General features: G+C 43.2%; 1 long non-coding RNA gene and 1 other non-coding gene across 2 annotated transcripts in view; one reads left to right on the top strand and one right to left on the bottom strand.

Annotated features, from left to right (window-relative positions):
- The window catches only part of LOC120638238, a 322,336-nt gene that overhangs the window by 275,243 nt on the left and 23,417 nt on the right, over nt 1–23,676 (bottom strand). The window lies entirely within an intron of this gene.
- On the top strand, nt 844–982 carry LOC114809747. The gene has a single exon (XR_003757525.1). It is a non-coding gene; the product is annotated as a small nucleolar RNA SNORA7 (small nucleolar RNA).

Genomic DNA, 23,676 nt, shown 5'->3' with positions numbered 1-23,676 from the left:
TTCCTTAGCATGTTTCATGGAGCATTTCAAAATTATTAAGAAAGCCACTCATAACTAAGATGTTGTTATGATTACTAATAGAAGTACTGGGAACTTGTTTAAAAACTTCTTGTATCCGATTAACAAACTAAATGTAAAATTATACTACGAATGTAGATAGCCCATTTCCTTCTAACCACATCTCTTGCAATCATACAAATATACTGAACTTTCCAAGACCCCTTTGAATTTTAAAATGGAAAGAAATGAACAAATGGGATAAGAAAATACATCTATCCTTCATGAGTGTTTCTGGAACTCTAAGCTGCAGGCTATTCCTTTCGAAGTTAAATCTAATCTAGAGGATAAGGAGAGAAGTGTAGGGGGTGAATAAGTACTGCAAGTCACATGAAATACAAAAAAAAAAAAAAGAAAAGCATACAGCACCATCAAATTTGAATTTGCACTAAAAATCAGTAAAGTATCAGATTAAAGTTTAGGAGGCTTCTTTAAATAAAAGATTCATTCATTCATTCATTCAATTGTATTCATTGAGTGTTTATTGTGTGCAGAGTAGTGTACTAAGCACTTGGGAGAGTATGATCTAACAGTAAACAGACATATCTCTTGCCCACAAGGAGCTCACAGTCTAGAACGTGTGATGTGTATAACAGCCTCAAACAATTATCTACTGTGCAAAACAGATTCATGGGATGTAATCACCCAATGGATGGTTATTATCCCCATTTTACAAGTGAGGAAACTGAGGGTCAAGAAGGTTAGGTGACTTGCCCCAAGTCACACAGCATGCCAGCAGCAGAAACAGAATGAGAACTAGTGTTTTCTAACCCCTACCCTATTTACCCCCTCTCAGGGTTGCACCTGGAGAGTTTCCATTACTCTACCAGTCTTGGCTATAGGAGGGAGAGTCAAACAGAGGCCAAACACATTCCATTCCTAGCTTGGCCAGTGGTTAGCGAGTGGAAGGCAATCTGCTACAAGTCAAAACTCACCCGTTCTGGGCAGAAGCAGTATGGGAGAGAGTTGAGGGTGGAAACTCAGGTTTACTGCACAGAAGGAGGTAATAGTAAACCACTTCCATTTTTTTTTACCAAGAAAACTCTATGGATACACAACCAGAACAATTGCAGGTGGAGAGTGGGGTGTTCTGGGAGAGATAACAATAATAATAATAATAATGATGGTATTTGTTAAGCACTTACTATGTGCCAAGCACTGTTCTCAGCACTGGGGGAGATACAAGGTCATCCAGTTGTCCCTTGTGGGGCTCGCAGTCTTCATCCCCATTTTACGGTTGAGGTAACTGAGACCCAGAGAAGTGAAGTGATTTGTCCAAAGTCACACAGCTGAAAAGGGGCGAGCTGGAATTAGAACCCATGACCTCTGAGTCCCAACCCTGGGCTCTTTCTACTAAGCCACTCTGCTTCTTGAGATGTGTCCGTGGTGTCGCTGTGGGTTGGAAACAACCCACCGGCATAAGTCAAGACAAAATTTACAGGCAATAGACCAGGTTGCTTCACATTGATTAACATACCTGGCTCACTGATAGCTCACTGTCAGAGGAGAGGACCTGCCCTCAGAGTCATAGTATAACAAAATAAAGTGAAATAAAAACTAAAACTCATCTCCTGGCATTGGACTAAGTGATCGGGTGGATACAAGCAAATCATGTTGGTCACAGTCCCTGTCCCACGTAGGACTCCTGGGCTGAATCCCCATTTGACAGATGAGGTAACTGAAGCACTCAATAAATATGATTGAATGAATGAAATTGCCCAAGGCCACCCAGCAAACAAGTGAGGGAGCCAGGATTCGAACCCCTGACCTCCTGATTCCCAGGCCCCTGCTCTATCTACTGTGCCATGCTGCTCCAAATAGAGACTGAATTCTTGGTTTGATTAGGTCAGTTCTTTCATTCCAGGCTTGTGATGAGACAATTTAATCAGTTACTAACATTTGGAAGAAGAAAAAATTAAAATACAATAGAAAAAGGAGTTAGCCCTCAAAATGAAATAGGAATGAGCAAACAATAGAAAATCATATTTCTGACATTTCATTTCTGACACGAATGAAATGTCCTTAAACCCAAAAGAAAAGACTAAAGAGCTATAGAAGAATATTTCAAGTCTCCCGTTCGTCAATTTATCATCTGCACTTTTCTACCCTGTGAAACTGATATCACCAAACTACTGAATAACCAAAATGTAAATTTTCTCAAAGATCTTACTATTATTCTCAGTTACTCCATTATGACAGTAAACATTAATTCCATGAATTAAAGCATTCTTCTCTTTCTCTTATTATAGATAAGAAAAAAGGTTTATTAGCTTTACATTTTGCATTATAATTCAGCCATAAAAACCCCCACAAAACTGCCTATTGGAAAACCACTGGAAAATTTCAAGTTGGCAAGCATGCAAGTAAACGTTTCCTTTACATTTTAAAACATTACTGTGAATGATGATTCTTCATTCCTTCAATCGTATTTATTGAGCGCTATGTGCAGAGCACTATAGTAAGTGCTTGGAATGGACAATTAGGCAACAGATAGAGACAATCCCTGCCCCATAACGGGCTCACAGTCTAAATGATGGAGACAGACCACAAAACAAAACAGAACAAAGCAAAACAAGCAGACTGGTGTAAATATCTTATAATAGTATTTGTTAAGCACTTACCATGTGCCAAGCAATACTCTAAGCGCTGGGGGTGGATACAAGGTAATCAGGTTGTCCCATGTGGGGTTCACAGTCTTAATCTCCATTGAGGTAATTGAGGCACAAAGAAGTAAAGTGACTTAGTCAAAGTCACACAGCTGACAAGTGGCAGGGCTGGGATTAATTCTTCCCACCTCCATTTTGCTCTAATATTTTAGTTTTAAAGGAGCGCAGCAAAGTTAAAATATCTTGAACAGTTTCTAGAGTGCATATTTTCAGGAAAATGCCATTACTTGTCCATAGCAATTCCATAATGGAGTCCTAAATTGTCTTTGCTATAGGAAATAAATTGGTTTGTTGAATATTGTTTTTCTGTTTCTTTAGGCAGTTAAGATCAGAGTCTTTTTGATGCTTACAAAATTACATTTTTAATGGGCATATTTTTCATGGAAAAGCTATTAAGTTTTTACAAGCCAAATAAATCATACTCACGAACAACTTTATTTAGATCTGGCTAGGGTAGATTGAGAACCGCTCAAACAACTTTGATGGTTTCTCAGCCAACAGACAGATCTTTATGAGTTGAACTGTTCAACTTTTCTGAAAAACCTAAATTCCAACAAACAACTGTGTATCTAATAATAACAATAATTATAACGTTGTTAGCCCTTTCTCTGTGCCAGGACTCATGCTGACCACTGACTTAGGTACAAAATAATCATATTGGAAACAGTCCCTAGCTCACCAAGGGGCTGACAGACTAATAAGGGAAGGAGAAGACAGGATTCTTTTTTTTTTTTTCCTCTGAGTCTCTGAGAAGTTAAGTGATTTGCTCCAGATTACACAACAGGCAAGTGGAAGAGTCAGCACTAGAACACAGACAGTTCGGCTCCCAGTTCTCTGATCTTCCCACTAGACCACTCTGCCTCTCAATCTATTAGGAAGGAGTGAGTAGCTGTAGAGAAAATCAATGACATTCACTGAGCACGTACTGAGTGCTAGGCACCGTACTAAGCCCTTGAAAGAATGCCGCAATAGAAAAACATTCATTCATTCATTCAATAGTATTTATTGAGCGCTTACTATGTGCAGAGCACTGTACTAAGCGCTTGGGATGAACAAGTCGGCAACAGATAGAGACAGTCCCTGCCATTTGACGGGCTTACAGTCTAATCGGGGGAGACGGACAGACAAGAACAATGGCACTAAACAGCGTCAAGGGGAAGAACATCTCGTAAAAACAATGGCAACTAAATAGAATCAAGGCGATGTACAATTCATTAACAAAATAAATAGGGTAATGAAAATATATACAGTTGAGTGGAGGAGTACAGTGCTGTGGGGATGGGAAGGGAGAGGTGGAGGAGCAGAGGGAAAAGGGGAAAATGAGGCTTTAGCTGCGGAGAGGTAAAGGGGGGATGGCAGAGGGAGTAGAGGGGGAAGAGGAGCTCAGTCTGGGAACACCTCTTGGAGGAGGTGAGTTTTAAGTAAGGTTTTGAAGAGGGAAAGAGAATCAGTTTGGCGGAGGTGAGGAGGGAGGGCGTTCCAGGACCGCGGGAGGACGTGACCCGGGGGTCGACGGCGGGATAGGCGAGACCGAGGGACGGCGAGGAGGTGGGCGGAAGAGGAGCGGAGCGTGCGGGGTGGGCGGTAGAAAGAGAGAAGGGAGGAGAGGTAGGAAGGGGCAAGGTGATGGAGAGCCTCGAAGCCTAGAGTGAGGAGTTTTCGTTTGGAGCGGAGGTTGATAGGCAACCACTGGAGTTGTTTAAGAAGGGGAGTGACATGCCCAGATCGTTTCTGCAGGAAGATGAGCCGGGCAGCGGAGTGAAGAATAGACCGGAGCGGGGCGAGAGAGGAGGAAGGGAGGTCAGAGAGAAGGCTGACACAGTAGTCTAGCCGGGATATAACGAGAGCCCGAAATAGTAAGGTAGCCGTTTGGGTGGAGAGGAAAGGGCGGATCTTGGCGATATTGTAGAGGTGAAACCGGCAGGTCTCGGTAACGGATAGGATGTGTGGGGTGAACGAGAGGGACGAGTCAAGGATGACACCGAGATTGCGGGCCTGCGGGACGGGAAGGATGGTCGTGCCATCCACGGTGATAGAGAAGTCTGGGAGCGGACCGGGTTTGGGAGGGAAGATGAGGAGCTCAGTCTTGCTCATGTTGAGTTTTAGGTGGCGGGCCGACATCCAGGTGGAGACGTCCCGGAGGCAGGAGGAGATGCGAGCCTGAAGGGAGGGGGAGAGGACGGGGGTGGAGATGTAGATCTGCGTGTCATCTGCGTAGAGATGGTAGTCAAATCCGTGAGAGCGGATGAGTTCACCGAGGGAGTGAGTGTAAATGGAGAACAGAAGAGGGCCAAGAACTGACCCTTGAGGAACTCCAACAGTTAAAGGATGGGAGGGGGAGGAGGCTCCAGCGTAGGAGACCGAGAATGATCGGCCAGAGAGGTGAGAGGAGAACCAGGAGAGGACAGAGTCCGTGAAGCCAAGGTGAGATAAGGTATGGAGGAGGAGGGGATGGTCGACAGTGTCAAAGGCAGCAGAGAGGTCAAGGAGGATCAGATGGAGGCGCTATGGGTCGGAAACGACTAGACACCATAAGACAAGACATAATTAGGCAATCGCAGAAAGATGATTTAGAATTTATAGCTCATCTCTAAAGAGGTCCAAATGCACGTTACCCCATTTTGCAGATTGGAAAACTGAGAAAATGAACTTTTAATAGGTGAAACACGGCATGGCCTACTGGAAAGAACAAATGATTGGGAGTCAGAAGACTTGAATTCTAATTCCACTTCCACTTGTAGCCTGCTGTGTGACCTCTGGCAAGTCACTTAATATACTAGGCCTTAGTTTGCTCCATCATATAATGATGGTTTAAAATAGCTACTCTCCCTTCCCTTTCCTCTCCCTTCCCATGAGAGGAAGGGGATATGTCTGATCTGATTATCTGGTATTTACTCCTGTGCTTGACAAAGAATAACTGCTTAACAAATGTCACACATTATTATTGCATTTTAAGATGGAATGCTCTAGGTGCTAATCGAGTGTGATCTTCATAGGGCAATCACCTTTGCTGGACATATTCAGGCACCACCTCAATAGAACTCTGAATGCTTTCTTGGATTGACACTACCCATTACAAATTCATTAACAAGAAGTCACTCAAAAGAGTGAACCATATTACATAATAGTAGCTTTCCGTCTCACTTTCTCAATACAAAGCATGGCTAGTCAGGGGATGTTTTTAAACAGGTAAAGATGCATTCATTTATGTCCGCGCTGATTGTCAAACAGAATTGCAAGCACAGTTCTTAAAATGGAAGATAACAGCAATGTGCTTGGAAGAGTGACTTTCGTGCTTCAAAGGGAGGTACAGATCCTTAAAGCTTCATGTAGAGTGATAGAAATTGCTATGGACGACATGCTCAGAGAGCATACTGCGTTAAAGTAGGTAGGATTAGGTAGTAAACATGGTAATATTCACATTAAATCTGATGAATAAATTTCCCCTATTGTAATATTTGTGGGCCTTGATTCTGACTTTTGGAAATGCCTTTGGATACTAATAAACAAAAAGAAGAACATATTTTCCTCCTACATGACACATTTTTCCATTTAATAAGTCAAGTATAATGTGCCTTATCTGACTTGGAATAAATGATCCACTGCAAGCCACAGCAGAATACTAACTCTAAAAGGAATTCTTCCAGGAAAAAAAGATCAGGGTTATCCTTGAAACCTAGTTTACACAGACAGTCTAATCAGTTATTTAATTTGACATATCTCACTGTTATTACTGCTTTGACCATACAAGGCTTTATTCGAGCTAAGACCAGAGAGGATCAGTTCTTTAAATAGCGGATAGGCTGAACTCCTCCGGCAACTGCTCTTGGGTCTTGGCAGGTCTGTCAAGAAACTTAACTGTGGTATTGACCCTCCACTCTTCCCGGAGGAGCCTCAGTTCTTGCCATAGGGATAAGCTCTTTTGCAGGAAAAGTCTGAGCAACACACCAAGATATCATCTGATCCCATTGGATGAAAAAGATGCCCATAGCGATAGCGTATATGGCAAATTGATAGCAAGGCCCACACACACATTTTACAGACGACCAACTGAGGTCCAGAAAAGTCAAGTAAATTCAGTGCTTACTACAGAGTCTGGCATATAAAAAGTACTTAACCAGTTCTGAAAAAAAAAAAAAAAGCAACTTGCCCAAGACTACACAGCAGCCAAGTCGGGAAGCTAGGAGTAGAACTCAGGTCTCCTGACCACTTGACTACTTACTGGATGTTTCTAGGCTCCTAGTTCAGGGGGTTGCCACAGAAGGTACTCATTATTCAGTGAGGATGATCAATCATTTATTTATTGAGCACTTAATGTGTACAGAACACTGTACTAAGCACGTTGGAGAGTACAAGATGAAAATATAACCGAGTTAGTAAACTCATTCCCTGCGCACAAAGTCCTCTGATTTTAAAAGCGGGCCCAACATTGATCTTTAAAAAAATAAAAGCAGGGAACCGTCCTCCTCTTCTTTATCAATCTGATCGACTTTTCCATCACCATTAATGAGCACCTAAATGAGCTTAATGAGCACCTATTGTGGCCAAACCCTGTACTAGGAGCTTGGGAACATAATTGGGAAACCTGGGTTCTAATCCTACTTCCACCACTTGCCTTGGACAAATCACTTGACTTTTCTGAGCCTCAATTCCTCATCTGTAAAATCATCATCATCATTAACCATCGTGATATTCGTGAAGTGTTTACCATACTTCAAGCACTGTACTAAGCTCTGGGGTAGATTCAAGAAAGTCAAGTCAGATTCAGTCTCTGTCCTACCTGAGGGTCACAGTCCAATTCCATGGGTTCTCAACATATGGAATGGAGACCAGAGAACCCAAAATCATATAAACGTGATACTGCTGGCTGTTGGAACCAGCACTCCTTTTCCATATGGATCTATTTCATTTCCTGCGAGAAGGAGCTTCACCACAATTGAGCAGTTTAAGATAAACCAAGAGAACTGCTCGGTCCACTGAGGCCTTAGCATCAGAGCAGAAAAAGAGTAAGAAAGGTTACACGCTGGGAAATAAATATGATCTTTTCCCAAGCCTAATTTTTCTACAGTTGTATGTCTGCTTCCAATTTCTGGAAGCTTATTTGCCAGATTTCGCCAGTAAAATGGGGATAAAATACCTAAGTGTAAGCACATTATGGACAGGGAATGTGTCTGCTAATTGCATTGCACTGTACTCTCCCAGATGCCTAGTACAGTGTTCTGCACAGAGTTAGCACTCAAATACCACTGATTGACCTACTGATTGTTTTTCTACCGTGCGGGACAGGGTCTGTGTCTGATCAGGTTATCCTGTATATATCTCAGTATAGTATGTGGCATTTACTAAGCACTTACTGTTTACTATCATCAATCCATGCTATTTGTTGAGAGCTTACTGTGTCCAGAATAGCTAAGAGTTAAAGTCTGTCTACATGTTTCTGATCAAATTTTAATGTGTAAAGTTTGATGGAGTGAAAGCTTGAGGAGAACTATTTTATCCAATTTAGAGTTTAGACAGCTTGAGGAAAGATACGTTTACCTTTTTATAAGCCATTTTAAAATGCCAATATATATTTTAGCATGTCCAGCAAATGAAGGTTATGATTTTTCAAAATGGGATTAGAAAAACAGAAGCACATTTTATTCTTGTTCTTATAGAATTGAGGAAAAAATGAGACAGGGTAAAGAAATGATGACTTCACTTCTTCTATAAATCATACCCCAATCCCTTTCAAGATCAATCTAGTTATATTACCTGAGAACTTTACATTCATCAAATAATTTTTTTTCACCAAGCAATACAGCAAGTTAGGAAACCCTTGTGACCTTCAGAAACTTCTTTTTCAAGGTTTTGGTTGATTTTTGGATCCTCAGTATACCACAGTTATTTCAGGGGGTGTCAGCCTTTTCTCTAAAGTAGAATGTGCTTATCTTCATGTGCGAAATCTTTACGAAAGAGAGTCCTGCGTCTAGTTAGGTTCTTGGATTTTTTTCTGTACTCTGGACTTGCTATGGTACGTTTCTTATAATGCAGACCAGCTACCAATCATCTAGGATTGCAGCTACCTAAAGGAGCTTATTTCTTGTCCCCTGGACTGGAGTTAGGCACCACAAGTTATTGTTAACTGGGGGGATTTTTAATGGTATTTGTTAAGTGCTTACTACATGCCAGGCATTATACTAAGCCCTGGGGTAGATAGAAGATAATCATGTTGGAGACAGTCCCTGCCCCACATGGGGCTCAGAGTTTCAGTCCCCATTTCACAGATGAGGTCACTGAGGTCCAGGGAAGTGAAATGACTTGCCCAAGGTCACACAGCAGACAAGTGGCAGAGCTGGGATTAGAACCCAAGTCCTTCAGACTCCCAGGCATGTGGTCTATCCATTAGGCCTTGCTCCTTCTCTTTTTGGGCAGAGAAAGTGTCTACCAAATCTCAAGCAATCAATCAGTGGTATTTACTGAGCACTTACTATGTGCAGAACACTATACTATGTGTTTGAAAGAGTACAATACAACAAAATTAGTGGACTCCTTTCCTGCTCTTAGCTAGCTTACATTCTATTGGCTCAATGGAAGGGCACGGGCTTGGGAGCCAGAGGTCACGGGTTCTAATCCCGGCTCCGCCGCTTGTCAGTTGTGTGACTTTGGGCAACTCACTTAACTTCTCTGTGCCCCAGTTACCTCATCTGTAAAATGAGGATTAAGACTGTGAGCCCCAAGTGGGACAACCTGATCACCTTGTAACCCCCCAGTGCTTAGAACAGAGAAGCAGCGTGGCTCAGTGGAAAGAGCACGGGCTTTGGAGTTAGAGGTCATGGGTTCGAATCCCGCTCGGCCACTTGTCAGCTGTGTGACTTTGGGCAAGTCACTTCACTTCTCGGTGTCTGTTACCTCATCTGTAAAATGGGGATTATGATTGTGAGCTCCAAGTGGGACAACCTGATTCCCCTGTGTCTACCCCAGGGCTTAGAACAGTGCTCAGCACATAGTAAGCGCTTAACAAATACCAACATTATTATAACAGTGCTTTGCACATAGTAAGCACTTAACAAATGCCATCATTGTTATTGTTATTAGAGGATGCGCTTACAATCTAGTCTAGCACAATACACTCTGTTGCATCATACTCTCCCAAGAACTTAGTACGGTATTCTGCACATTATAAGGGCTCAATAAATACAATTGATTGATTGACTGCAAAGCTGGACATCAGAGTCAGTGTGCAAGGTACGACAGCGGAGGTACAAATGCTTGACGGATGCACTTAGCTTTTTTCATCCAAGAACCAAATCAGAATCGTTCTGAAAAATATGTAAGTGGAAATTTTTTATCCAAAGCAAACGTAATAACCAATTCCTACTTATTTATGTAATTTTAAATAAAAGCAATTCTTTCCCATTCGAACCATTGTGCTTTATCTGAAATTTATTGATGTGGTGTTAAAAATAAAAAAAATCACCTGTCTCTGTGTTCTGCAATTGCCTGCTATTCAGACACATAGAAAAACTCAGTCCGGTCCTAAATTCTCCCTTTCCATCTAACCTTCAAGTTGGATCTTCCTCTCCAATGTACCAAGCCTTCATGAGATCAGCAGGAGTTCTGTGTGCAGAAGGGCACTTGTATTTTCAACTCAGCACATAGTTAACTACCGCTGTGATTGATGCAGCAGTCCAGAGATAAGAATGAAGCTCAGCCAAGTTTGCTCTTTATATGAAAATTAAGACAGTAGCTAATGTGCTCAGTAAAGATGTCGATGGATCGATTCCTACCGTGTTGCTTTCCCCCTTCAGGTTCCTCAGCAATCAATCTGAGGAACGGTGGCAAATTATGGCAAATCTCCTTTATCTCAGTTGAATTTTAAGAGAAATAATGCTAATCCATTAGATTGTAAACTCCTCATGGTCAGGGGATATGCTTTTTCTTCTATAGTACTTTCCCAAGCATTCGAAAGCTGATAACCCTGCCTAACACAGGTTAACCTTCCAGCAGTCAGCAAAGTCACAGGAATAATGCAGAGATAATTGGTAATGGTGGATGTTAAATTAATAGAATTAATAACTATGGCCAATGGGGGCCAAGAATCATTACCGATGGATGTGGAAGTGGGACAACTGAGACTTCTCATAGCCAAACTGGGAAATGAAGGGGTCAGGCAGGCAAATCATCCTCAATCAACCAGTGGTACTTACTGAGCACTTTCTATGTGCAGATCACTATACTAAGTGCTTAGGAGAGTATAATGAATGGGTAGACACGGTCCCTGGCCTTGAGTATAGATCTCAAGTTATTTATTCATATTAACATCTGTCTATCCCTCTAGACTGTAAGCTCATTATGGGCAGGGAATGTATCTTTTAATTCTGTTGTCTCTCCCAAGTGCCTGTACAGTGCTCTGCACATAGTAAGTGATAAGCCGGTGTGGGCAGGGATTGTCTCTGCTGCTGAACTGTACTTCCCAAGCATTTAGTGCAGTGCTCTGTACACAGTAAGCACTCAATAAATGACTGAATGAATTGAGTAAATGATAAATACTATTGAGTAGTCTACAGCCCATGTGGCCCAACCCCATTCCCATAGCACAGAAGAATACTTCTTTAAATTACAAATATATTATCTTTAAATTATTAGTTATATTAACATCTGTCTCCCCTTCTAGGCTGTAAGCTCATGATGGACAGGGAACATGTCTGCTAGTTCTGCTGTATTGTACTCGCAGATCTGCTGTATTGTACTCGCAGATCTACATCTCCGCCCCTGTCCTCTCCCGCTCCCTTCAGGCTCGCATCTCCTCCCGCCTCCAGGACGTCTCCACCTGGATGTCGGCCCGCCACCTAAAACTCAACATGAGCAAGACTGAACTCCTCATCTTCCCTTCCAAACCCGGTCCTCTCCCAGACTTCTCTATCACCGTGGATGGCACGACCATCCTTCCCGTCTCTCGGGCCCGCAATCTCGGTGTCATCCTCAACTCGTCTCTCTCGTTCACCCCACACATCCTATCCGTTACCAAGACCTGCCGGTTTCACCTCTACAATATCGCCAAGATCCGCCCTTTCCTCTCCACCCAGACGGCTACCTTACTGTTACGGGCTCTCGTTATATCCCGGCTAGACTACTGTGTCAGCCTTCTCTCTGACCTCCCTTCCTCCTCTCTCGCCCCACTCCAGTCTATTCTTCACTCCGCTGCCCGGCTCATCTTCCTGCAGAAACGATCTGGGCATGTCACTCCCCTTCTTAAACAACTCCAGTGGTTGCCTATCAACCTCCGCTCCAAACAAAAACTCCTCACTCTAGGCTTCGAGGCTCTCCATCACCTTGCCCCTTCCTACCTCTCCTCCCTTCTCTCTTTCTTCCGCCCACCCCGCACGCTCCGCTCCTCCGCCGCCCACCTCCTCACCGTCCCTCGGTCTCGCCTATCCCGCCGTCGACCCCCGGGTCACGTCCTCCCGTGGTCCTGGAACGCCCTCCCTCCTCACCTCCGCCAAACTGATTCTCTTTCCCTCTTCAAAACCCTACTTAAAACTCACCTCCTCCAAGAGGCGTTCCCAGACTGAGCTCCTCTTCCCCCTCTACTCCCTCTGCCATCCCCCCTTTACCTCTCCGCAGCTAAAGCCTCATTTTCCCCTTTTCCCTCTGCTCCTCCACCTCTCCCTTCCCATCCCCGCAGCACTGTACTCGTCCGCTCAACTGTATATATTTTCGTTACCCTATTTATTTTGTTAATGAATTGTACATCGCCTCGATTCTATTTAGTTGCCATTGTTTTTACGAGATGTTCTTCCCCTTGACTCTGTTTAGTGCCATTGTTCTCGTCTGTCCGTCTCCCCCGATTAGACTGTAAGCCCGTCAAACGGCAGGGACTGTCTCTATCTGTTGCCGACTTGTTCATCCCAAGCGCTTAGTACAGTGCTCTGCACATAGTAAGCGCTCAATAAATATTTCTCTCTGAGCTCCCTTCCTCCTCTCTCGCCCCGCTCCGGTCTATTCTTCACTCCGCTGCCCGGCTCATCTTCCTGCAGAAACGATCTGGGCATGTCACTCCCCTTCTTAAACAACTCCAGTGGTTGCCTATCGACCTCCGCTCCAAACAAAAACTCCTCACTCTAGGCTTCAAGGCTCTCCATCACCTTGCCCCTTCCTACCTCTCCTCCCTTCTCTCTTTCTACCGCCCACCCCGCACGCTCCGCTCCTCTGCCGCCCACCTCCTCACCGTCCGTCAGTCTCGCCTATCCCGCCGTCGACCCCTGGGTCACGTCCTCCCGCGGTCCTGGAACGCCCTCCCTCCTCACCTCCGCCAAACTGATTCTCTTTCCCTCTTCAAAACCTTACTTAAAAATCACCTCCTCCAAGAGACCTTCCCAGATTGAGCTCCTCTTCCCCCTCTACTCCCTCTGCCATCCCCCCTTTACCTCTCCGCAGCTAAACCCTCATTTTCCCCTTTTCCCTCTGCTCCTCCACCTCTCCCTTCCCATCCCCACAGCACTGTACTCGTCCGCTCAACTGTATATATTTTCGTTACCCTATTTATTTTGTTAATGAATTGTACATCGCCTTGATTCTATTTAGTTGCCATTGTTTTTACGAGATGTTCTTCCCCTTGACGCTGTTTAGTGCCATTGTTCTTGTCTGTCCGTCTCCCCCGATTAGACTGTAAGCCCGTCAAACGGCAGGGACTGTCTCTATCTGTTGCCGACCTGTTCATCCCAAGCGCTTAGTACAGTGCTCTGCACATAGTAAGCGCTCAATAAATACTATTGAATGAATGAATGAATAAATACTATTGAATGAATGAATACTCCTCCAAGCACTTAGACCAGTGCTCAGCACATAGTAAGTGCTCAATAAATACCACTGATTGACTGATGGGGTCTTCTCTGAGGTTCTGTGTGGCCAACGGGGAGATTAACTCCCTAACTAATCCCCGAAACTTACTTTCATCTGTAATTTATTATACCCATTTTTTTATGTTAATGTCTGTCTCCCCCTCTAGAATGTAAGGTCCTTGTGGGCAAGAAAAAATACCAACTCTGTAATATTGTACTCATCCAAGTGCTTCGTACAGTGTTCTGCCCACAGAAAGCACTCTATAGAAACCACTGATTGATTGAAACCCTGGAGAACAGCAGTAACAGTGGAGGAAGGAGCCTAAGAGCCTGGTCAGCCCCAAACTAGTAACAATAAGAATAATTATGGTATTTATTAAGCACTTGCTATATTCCAAGCACTGTTCTAAGCACTGGGGTAATCAGGACAGATACAGCTCCTGTCCCACCTGCAGCTCATAGTCTTAATTCTCATTTTTCAGATAAGGTAACTGAGTCCCAGAGAAGGGAAGTGGTTTTCCTAGGATCACACAGCAAACCATTCATTCATTCAATAGTATTTATTGAGTGCTTACTATGTGCAGAGCATTATACTAAGCACTTGGAATGTACAAATTGACAACAGATAGAGACAGTCCCTGCCCACTGATGGGTTTACAGTCTAATCGTCTAATTACAGACCAGTGTCAAAGCCATGATTAGAGGCCATGTCCTCTGACTTTCTGGCCTGTGCTCTTTCCATAGGGAGAAGGGAACTTTCAGCTCTATTTCTCTCCTTTCAAACCAGTTCAAGAGGGTTGGGGGAAAATCACCTGAATGAATGTGGGAATGAGGTGGAGAGAGATATGTGAGAGGTATATATCATTTCTCCCCGTGGTTTGTGACTCTTTGATCTACACTTCTGTGTCTCTGTCACTCGTCTCTATTCCAAGGCTCAGGGTGCCTGTCAATCTCTTTTGTTGTGTGTCTGTCAGTCTATCTCTGTTTCCTTCTCCTCCTTCCTAGTCTTGGACCATTTCCACCACTTCCATGGAAACATAGCCCACTCCCATCGGATCTATCAGGTAATACTAAAGCTAGTCTCCTATTTCATTTAATTTTAATTTGTTTAATAGTAACATGTTAATTGGTTAATCATTTATAAATGATTTGATTTTCCTGGTAAAGGGCAAAGTACTTTTTCAAACCAATATCTTCCAATACCTATAATTTATTTTAATGTCTGACTCCTGGTTTAGAGAGTAAGTTCCTCGAGGGTATGGCTGTTTAATTAAGTGCCATCAAATCATTTATAATTCACAGTGACTCCATGGTATACTTTCTCCAGAACGTCCTGTCCTCTACCATAATCCACAACCTTTCTGATGGTTCTTCTGTTATTGTCGTTATGGTCTCTATCCACCTAGCTGCTGGTCTGCCTCTTCCACATTTTCCCTGGACCTTTCCTAGCATGAGTGTCTTCTCCAGAGAATTGGTCCTCCTGTGTCTACTCTATTGGAATCTCCCAATTAATCAATCAATGGTATTTACTGAGAATTTACTGGGTGCAGAGCATTGTACTAAGCACTTGGGAGAGTACAATATAACAGAGTTAATAGACAGGCTCTCTGCCCACAGGAACTTACAGAACACAGGGAGAGACAGATAATATGAATTATGGATATTTACATAAGTGCTCAGTGACTAAGTAAAGGTGAATATCAACTGATGAAAGGTTACTGATCCAAGTAGAAGGGCAACATAGAATAATAATTGTGGCATTTTAAGTGTTATGTGCCAGACACTGTACTAAATGCTGGAATGGGTAATTGTGGTATTTTAAAACATTGTACTTACTTAGCACTGGGGTAAATACAAGATAATCGGGTTGGACACAGTCCCTGTACCACATGACGATCACAGTCTGAATTTCCAGTTTACAGATGAGGTAACTGAGGCACAGAGAAGTTAAGAGATTTACCCAAAATTACACAGAAGGGAGAGGGAATAGGGGAAATGAGTGATTAATTGGGGAAGGCCTCTTAGAGGAGATGTGATTAAAATAAGGTTTGGAAGTTGGGGAGCGGGGTGTTCTGTTGGATATGAAGAGGGAGGGAGTTTCAGGCCAGAGGGAAGACATGGGCAAGGAAAATGTGATACAGTTAGTAGTTTGGCATTAGAGGAGTGCAATGAGCAGGCTGGGTTGCTGTAGGAAATCAACAGAATAAGACTGGAGAGAAAAGGCTGATTGAGTGGTTTACAGCCAGGGGTAAGGAGTTTCTGTTTCCTGTAGAGGTGGATGGACAACCAGTGGAGATTCTTGATGACTGGAGAAAGATGGACTGACCTATTTTTAGAAAAATCTGGACAGCAGAGTGAAGTATGGACTGAAGAGGAAAGAGGAGGCAGGGAGGTCAGTGAGAAAACTCATGCAGTCAAGGCGGGTTAGGATAAGTGCTTGGATCAGCATATTAGCAGTTTGGATAGAGAGAAAAGGGGGATATTAGGGATATTTTCAAGGTAAATCTGACAGTATTTGGGGACAAAGTGAATATGTGTGTTGAATGAGAGAGATGAGTCTAGGATAATGCCAAGGTTATGGATTTGTGAGACAAGGAGGACGGTGGGAAGGTAAGGAGTTCTGTTTTGGATATGTTTAGTTTGAGGTGTTGCCAGAGCATCCAAGAAGATGTGAGACTACAGAGAAGGAGAGAGATCAGGGCTAGAGATGTGGATTTTGGAATCATCCACATAGAGATGGCAGTTAAAATTGTGGAAGTGAATGAATTCTCCAAAAGAGTGGGTATAGATGGACAATAGAAGGGGATCCTTGTGGGACTCCCACAGTTGGAGGTTGGAAAATACTTTGTACCATTAATTGATATATGCAAAAGACCAAAAAAGGCACCTTCCAAGTTCAGAGTACAAGTCCAGTGGTAAAGGGGACCAGTAGGGACCTGATACAATGTGGAGAGGAAGCATTTCATTGCTGCTTAAATCCTCCTTAGCCTAGCACATTGAAAGTAGGGAAGCTGGTGACAGAAAAGCAACAGGGAGAAAGTGCAGAGGGGTGAGCAGCTGCAGCTAATATCCTCCATGGTCCTAATAATAATGAAGATAATAATAACAATAATGATACTAATTGTGATATATAAGTTCTTACTATGTTCCAGGCACTGAACTAAGCACTAGGGTAGTTACAAGGTAATTGGGTTGGACACACTTCCTGTCCCACATGGGACTCACCATCTTAATCTCCATTTTGCAGCTGAGATAACTAAGGCCGAGAGAAGTGAAGTGACTCACCCAAGCTCACACAGCAGACAAGTGATGGAGCCGGTATTAGAACCCAGGTCCTCCTGACTCCCAGGCCCATGCTCTATCCTTTAGGTCATGCTGCTACCCCACACAAGGCAGATCCAGGGCCCTGATTGAGTGATTTAAAGCCAATGGTAAAGGGGTTTCTGTTTGAAATTAACTAAACCTTTTTTTAGAAAAGTGATCTGGACAGCAAAGTGAAGTTTGGATTGGAGTAGGATAGGTTTATAAATATGCTGCTGCTGCTGCATAGAATTCCAATCCAGCACTTTGCATTTCACATCCTTACTGTTGGAGCAGTTTAAGTGACTAAAAGTCAGTCACTCAGTCAATCATATTTATTGAATACTTTGTGTGCAGAGCACTGTACTATGTGGAAGAATATAACAGAAAAACAGACACATTCCCTGCCGACAGTGAACTTACAGTCTAGAGGGGGAGACGAACATTAATGTAAATGAATTACAGATATGTACAAAAGTCCTGTGGGGCTGGCAGGGGGATAGAGGGAGTAAGTCAGCATGACGCAGAAGGGAGTGGAAGAAGAGGAAAGGAGGGCTTAATTAGGGAAAGCCTCTTGGAGGAGAAGTGCCTTCAATAAGACTCTGAAGTTGGGGGAATAATAATAATAATAATTATGATATTTGTTAAGCACTTACTATGTGCAGAGCACTGTTCTAAGTGCTGGGGTAGATACAGGGTAATCAGATTGTCCCATGTGGGGCTCACATTTTTTTATCCCCATTTTTACAGATGACGCAATTGAGGCCCAGAGAAGCTAAGTGACTTGCCCAAGGTCACACAGCAGACAAGTGGCAGAGTCAGGATTAGAACCCACGACCTCTGACTCCTAAGCCCGTGGTCTTTCCACTGAACGATGCTGCTTCTTATCAATTACCTTGGGAAAGTAATTGTCAGATATGCGGAGGAGGGAAGGCATTCCAGGCAGGAGGTGGGATATGGGAGAGAGGTAAGCAACGAGATAGATGAGATCAGGGTACATTGAGAAGGTTGGCATTAGAGGAGAGAAGTGTGCAAGACTTCCAGTGCATTCCATAGCCCTATTGAATTTTCTAAGGACAAAGCCCAAGTTGGATATTAGCCTACTTCACCAAGGCCTGCGCTCTTTCCAGGGACACATTCTTGAAATGTGAACATGGCAATAAATCTGCCAGAATGAAAAGGGACTTGACTGCCATCTTCAATCATTCCCCCATTAATCATTGCAAAGTAGCTTTATCTAGCCCATTACACAAAATATTACCTCAGAATAAGTTTAGGGAACCTTAGCAAATGTTTCAATGAATCAGTTGTTCCCATAATGATCTGGATAATATGGTGAACTAGCAATGAAGAAGGTATTTCACAAGGCTACAGCTACATATGTGTGTGCTACAGACATACATGTATATCAGTAGTATTTCATGAGCACCTACTGGGATCAGAGCACTGTACAGAGTGTTTGGGCAAATTCAATAGAATTAGTAGGCTTGATCCCTGCTGTCAATGGACTAAAAAATTTCTGTCTTAATAATTTTTTTAAATTTAGTTACTTGTCATTTACATGACTATAAGACACCCAAGAATCAAATTTACAGTCTTTCCTCAAGACAGCTAATCATTCTTTTTTCTTGAAAATACATTCACAATGTAAAAAAAAAAGAATAATCTAGATTTGTTGAAACAATTCAGCTTAACTTTTAAGTGAAATCATATTATAAGCTCAAAATTTCACATATTATACGATAAGAATCCTTCAGATAGTAAAAAAAGGATGAGATATCAACAAATAAGCACTAGATGACTGAATACGTCCTTGACAACACATCAACTGCCATTTAAAAAATATTTATCTTGTATATTAACAATGATGCATCAGTAGAGCCTTCACCACAGTCTCAGTTCCTGGCAATGAACAGAATTAGCAAAACATCAACTCAGTCATAAAAAACATGGTTTTATTTTAAGCCCTTAAAATATAGCTAGTTAATTGAGTCTAATTTTGATTCTACTTTAAAATGAACAATTCTTAAAATTTGGGCCTCCAAAAAGAGTGCTGATATTTCTAAAATATTTAAGCTTATAGTTCTGTAGTTCACTAAAATATAAGTAAGCATTCAATGCTCCTGACCTTGTTAAAGCAATTTTCTCATTTTGCTTATGGTAATTTTCTATGTTAACCTGGGTTCAAGCTTACATCTTAGGGAGAGGTTTAGAGACCCAAATGGATTTCCTCCAACACCTGCATACTTTAAATTTTGTATTCAAACATCACAACAACTTCAGGATTGTTAAGTTTCTCCACCCTACTCCTTGCCAAGGAATCCAGTTCTTCGAGACATCTCTGATTAAGGAGATTACCACTCTTGATCAATCATTGATATTTATTGAGTGCTTATTATGTGTAGAGTACTGTACTAAGCACTTAGTAGAGTACAATGCAGAGTTATCAGACATGTTTCCTGCCCATAACAACCTTAAAATCTAGAGAAGGAGACTGACATTAATATAAAAAATTTAATATATTTTAAATATATGTACATCTCTCTCATCACCTCAAATTCAACATGCCCAACACAGAGCTCCTTATTTTCCCACCCAAAATCTGTCCTCTCCCTTTCATTCATTCATTTAATCGTATTTATTGAGCGCTTACTGTGTGCAGAGCACTGTACTAAGCACTTGGAAAGTACAATCAGCAACACATAGAGACAATCCCTACCCAACAATGAGCTCACAGTCTAGAAGGGGGTGACAGACAACAAAACAAGTAGACAGGCATCAATACCATCAAAATAGATAAATAGAATCATAGATATATACACAGCATTAATAAAATGAATGGAGTAATGAATATGTAATAATAATAATAATAATGTTGGTATTTGTTAAGCGCTTACTATGTGCCGAGCACTGTTCTAAGCGCTGGGGTAGACATAGGGAAATCAGGTTGTCCCACGTGGGGCTCACAGTCTTAATCCCCATTTTCCAGATGAGGGAACTGAGGCACGGAGAAGTTAAGTGACTCGCCCACAGTCACACAGCCGACAAGTGGCAGAGCTGGGATTCGAACTCATGAGCCCTGACTCCAAAGCCCGTGCTCTTTCCACTGAGCCACGCTGCTTCTCCAACTATACACAAGTGTTTTGGGGACAAGAAAGGGGTAGAGCAGCGGGAGGGAGTAGGGGCAATGGGAAGGGGAGGAGGGGCAGAGGGAAAGGGAGACCTCCATCTGGGAAGGCCTCCTGGATAGGGCTCTGAAGAGGGGAAGAGAGTAAATTTGGCAGATGTGAAGAGGGAGGGCATTCCAGGTCAGAGGTAGGATGTGGGCCAGGGGTGGACGGCAGGACAGGCGAGAACAAGACACAGTGAGGAGGTTAGTGGCAGAGGAGCAGAGTGTATGGAGTGAGCTGTAGATGGAAAGAAGGGAGGTGAGGTAGGAGGGGTCAAGGTGATGGAGAGCTTAGAAGCCAAGAGTGAGGAGTTTTTGCTTCATGCGAAGGTTGAGAGGCAACCACTAGAGAGTTTTGAGGAGGGGAATGACATACCCAGAGCGTTTCTATAGAAAGATAATCCGGGCAGCGGAGTGAAGCAGGGAGAGACAGGAGGATGGGAGATCGGAAAAGAGGCTGATGTAATAATCCAGTTGGGATATTATGAGAGATTGTACCAGCAAGGTAGCAGTTTGGATGGAGAGGAAAGGGCGGATCTTGATGATGTTGTGAAAGTGAGACCTGACTTCCCTGACCTTCTCTTCACTGTAGACAGCACCACCATCCTTCCCGTCTCACAAGGCCGTAACCTTGGCATTACCCTTGACACCTCTCATTCAGCACACATATTCAATCCGTCACCAAATCCTGTCCGTCCCACCTTCACGACATCGCCAAGATCCATCTTTTCCTCTCCAGCCAAACTGCTACCACATTAGTGCAATCACTCATCCTATCCCGACTGGATTATTTCATTAGCCTCCTTTCTGACCTCCCAAACCCCTGCCACTTCAGTCCATACTTTATTCCGGTGCCCGGATTATCTTTCTACAGAAACATTCAGGGCATGTCACGCCCCTCCTCAAAAGCTTCCAGTGGTTGCCTATCAACCTCTGTATCAACCAAAAACTCCTCACTATTGGCTTCGAAGCTCTCCATCACCTTGCCCCTTCTTACCTCACCTCCCTTTTCTCCTTCTACATCCCAGCCCACACACTCCGCTTCTATGGTGCTAACCTTCTCATTGTGCCTCCAGCTCACCTGTCCCACCGCCGACCCCTGGCCCACTTCCCACCTCTGGCCTGGAATGCCCTCCCTCCTCACAGCTGCCAATCACTCTTCCCCCCTTCAAAGCCCTACTGAAGGCGCACCTCCTCCAAGAGGCCTTCCCAGACTAAGAGCCACTTTTCCTCATCTCCCACTCCCTTCTGCATTGCCCTGCACCCCTTTCTTCCCCATCCCACCCCCAGCCCCACACCCCTTATGTATATATCTGTAATTTTATTTATTGATGTCTGTTTATTTGTACTGATGTCTCTCTCCCCACCCAGGCGGTGAGCTTGTTGTGGGCAGTGACTCTCTTTATTGATTCATTGTACTTTCCAAGCACTTAGCACAGTGCTCGGCACATAGTAAGCGCTCAATAAATACGATTGGATGAATGAATGCGAGTACAGGTTTAAAATTGCAAGTTTTGGGGTTTGAGCAGTGCAAAACAAATACACTATCTTATACCGCTGTGCAAATACTGCTCCGACTTTGTTAGCCTAAAGCATATTTTTCCTGTGATTGTTTAAAATCAGAGTACCGACACCTCACCCCAACCATTATGCACATGTCATCAATAGTCAGTTTTCCCCCAACTAGTAGTTCATTACTTCCAAATTTCCCATCGACAAACCAAAATATTTTTATTCCACGTTAACAATAAATCCCTCTAACAAATGAAGTCATATTGTCTAAGGCAAACAAACTCAAAATAATCATTTTAAACTGCTTAGCTACAATCTAAACAGATGTAAGAGAGCCTAGAGACCTAAACCTGTTGTTTACTAACTGCTGTAAGTAATAACGTCTACAATTTAATTTCTGAACTTTAATGGAAGTATCACAATTAAAATCCTTTCCTGCTATGACACCAATGGCCCCAGAGAACCCTAAGACCAGAGGGTAGGTGGGACTGGAGTCTGACAGTGGCACAGAGCAACAGAGAGGCATCATGGCATAGTGGATAGAGCCCAGGTCTGGGAGTCAGGAGGTCATGGTTTCTAATCTCAGCTCTGCCACTCGTCTGCTGGGTGACCTTGGGAAAGTCATTTCACTTCTCTGTGCCTCAATTACCTCAACTGTAAAATGGGGATTGAACCTGTGAGCCCCCCTTAGGACATGGACTATGTCCTTCCCAATTTGCTTGTATCCACCCCAGTGCTTAGTATAGTGCCTGCCTTAGCGCTTTATAAATAGCATAATAATAATAATAATAATGATAATAAGCAGCAGCCTGGGGGTTTACGAAGCCCAAAGAAAGAAACAGAGACAGACAGAGATGGAGAGAAATATAGAGAGACAGAGAAATAGAGAGGCAGAGACAGAGAAACAGAGTAATAAAGAGAGAGACGGACAGAGATGGAGAAACAGAGAGCTGTGGAGTGAGAGTTTGGATGCTAATTATCAGGGAACAGACAGCAGTAGTGGTAGTAAAGGAATTTAGTGAGCACATACTAGGTGCAACACACTGAACAAAAGCAGCATGGTTTAGTGGAAAGAGCACAGGCTTGGGAGTCAGAGGTCGTGAGTTCTAATCCTGGCTCCGTCACTTGCCATCTAAGTGACTTTGGGCAAGTCACCTAACTTCTCTGTGCTTCAGTTCCCTCATCTGGGAAATGGGGATTAAGTCTGTGAGCCCCACATGGGATGACCTGATTACCCTGTATCTACCTCAACGCTTAGAACAGTGCCTGGCACATAGTAAACATTTAACAAATGCCAACAACATCATCAACAGAGAATAACAAATAATAATCATAGTTTTCATTAAGCACTTACTATGTGCCAGGCACTGTAAAGTGCTGGAGTGGATACAAGCAAATGGGGTTGGACAGAGTCCATGGCCCACATGGGGCTCACAGTCTTTATCTCCATTTTAGAGGTGAGGTAACTGAGGCACAGAGAAGTTAAGTGACATTCCCAGGGCCACACAGCATGTCCCTGCCCACAAGAAGATATAAGAATATTTATAATTGAGGTGAAAGGAATAAATGAGTCAACTGTACAATCAATTATACTGTATGCGTAAGTGCTGAGGAAGGGTATAAATAAGTAAATAAGTGCTAGAGTTGGCTATTGGGTTGATGGGTGGTGGGAGGAAAGGTGATACCTATGATGGAGATAGTTTTAGGGGTTAAGTCTCCTCTCCCCATATTTTTTTCACTCAAATGGTCAGCATACTGGTTCTAACTTTTGTTAACTCTGAACCAGTGAATCAGTCAATTGTATTTATTGAGTACTTACCATTTGCAGAGCTCTGAACTAAGCGCTTGGGAGAGTAAAATATAACAGAGTTGGTAGACACATTCCATGACCACAATGAGCCTCCTGTTTAGAGGGGGCGACAGGCACTAATATAAATAAAAAAATTAAGGATATGTACATAAGTTTATGTGGCTGACGGGTGAATAAAGGGTGCAAATGCAAGGGCAAGGGCAACACAGAAGGGCATGGGAGGGGAGACCTACTCTGGGAAGGCCTCTTGGAGGAGATATGACTTCAATAAGGCTTTGAAGGTGGGGAGATTGATAGTCTGTGGATATGAAGAGGGAGGGCATTCCAGGCCAGAAGCAG

The sequence above is a fragment of the Ornithorhynchus anatinus genome, chromosome 2, assembly GCF_004115215.2.
Source record: "Ornithorhynchus anatinus isolate Pmale09 chromosome 2, mOrnAna1.pri.v4, whole genome shotgun sequence".
NCBI classification, from domain to species: Eukaryota; Metazoa; Chordata; class Mammalia; order Monotremata; family Ornithorhynchidae; genus Ornithorhynchus; species Ornithorhynchus anatinus.
The sequence above is the reverse complement of the archived record's forward strand: the minus strand, read 5'-3'. Positions and strand labels throughout refer to the sequence as shown.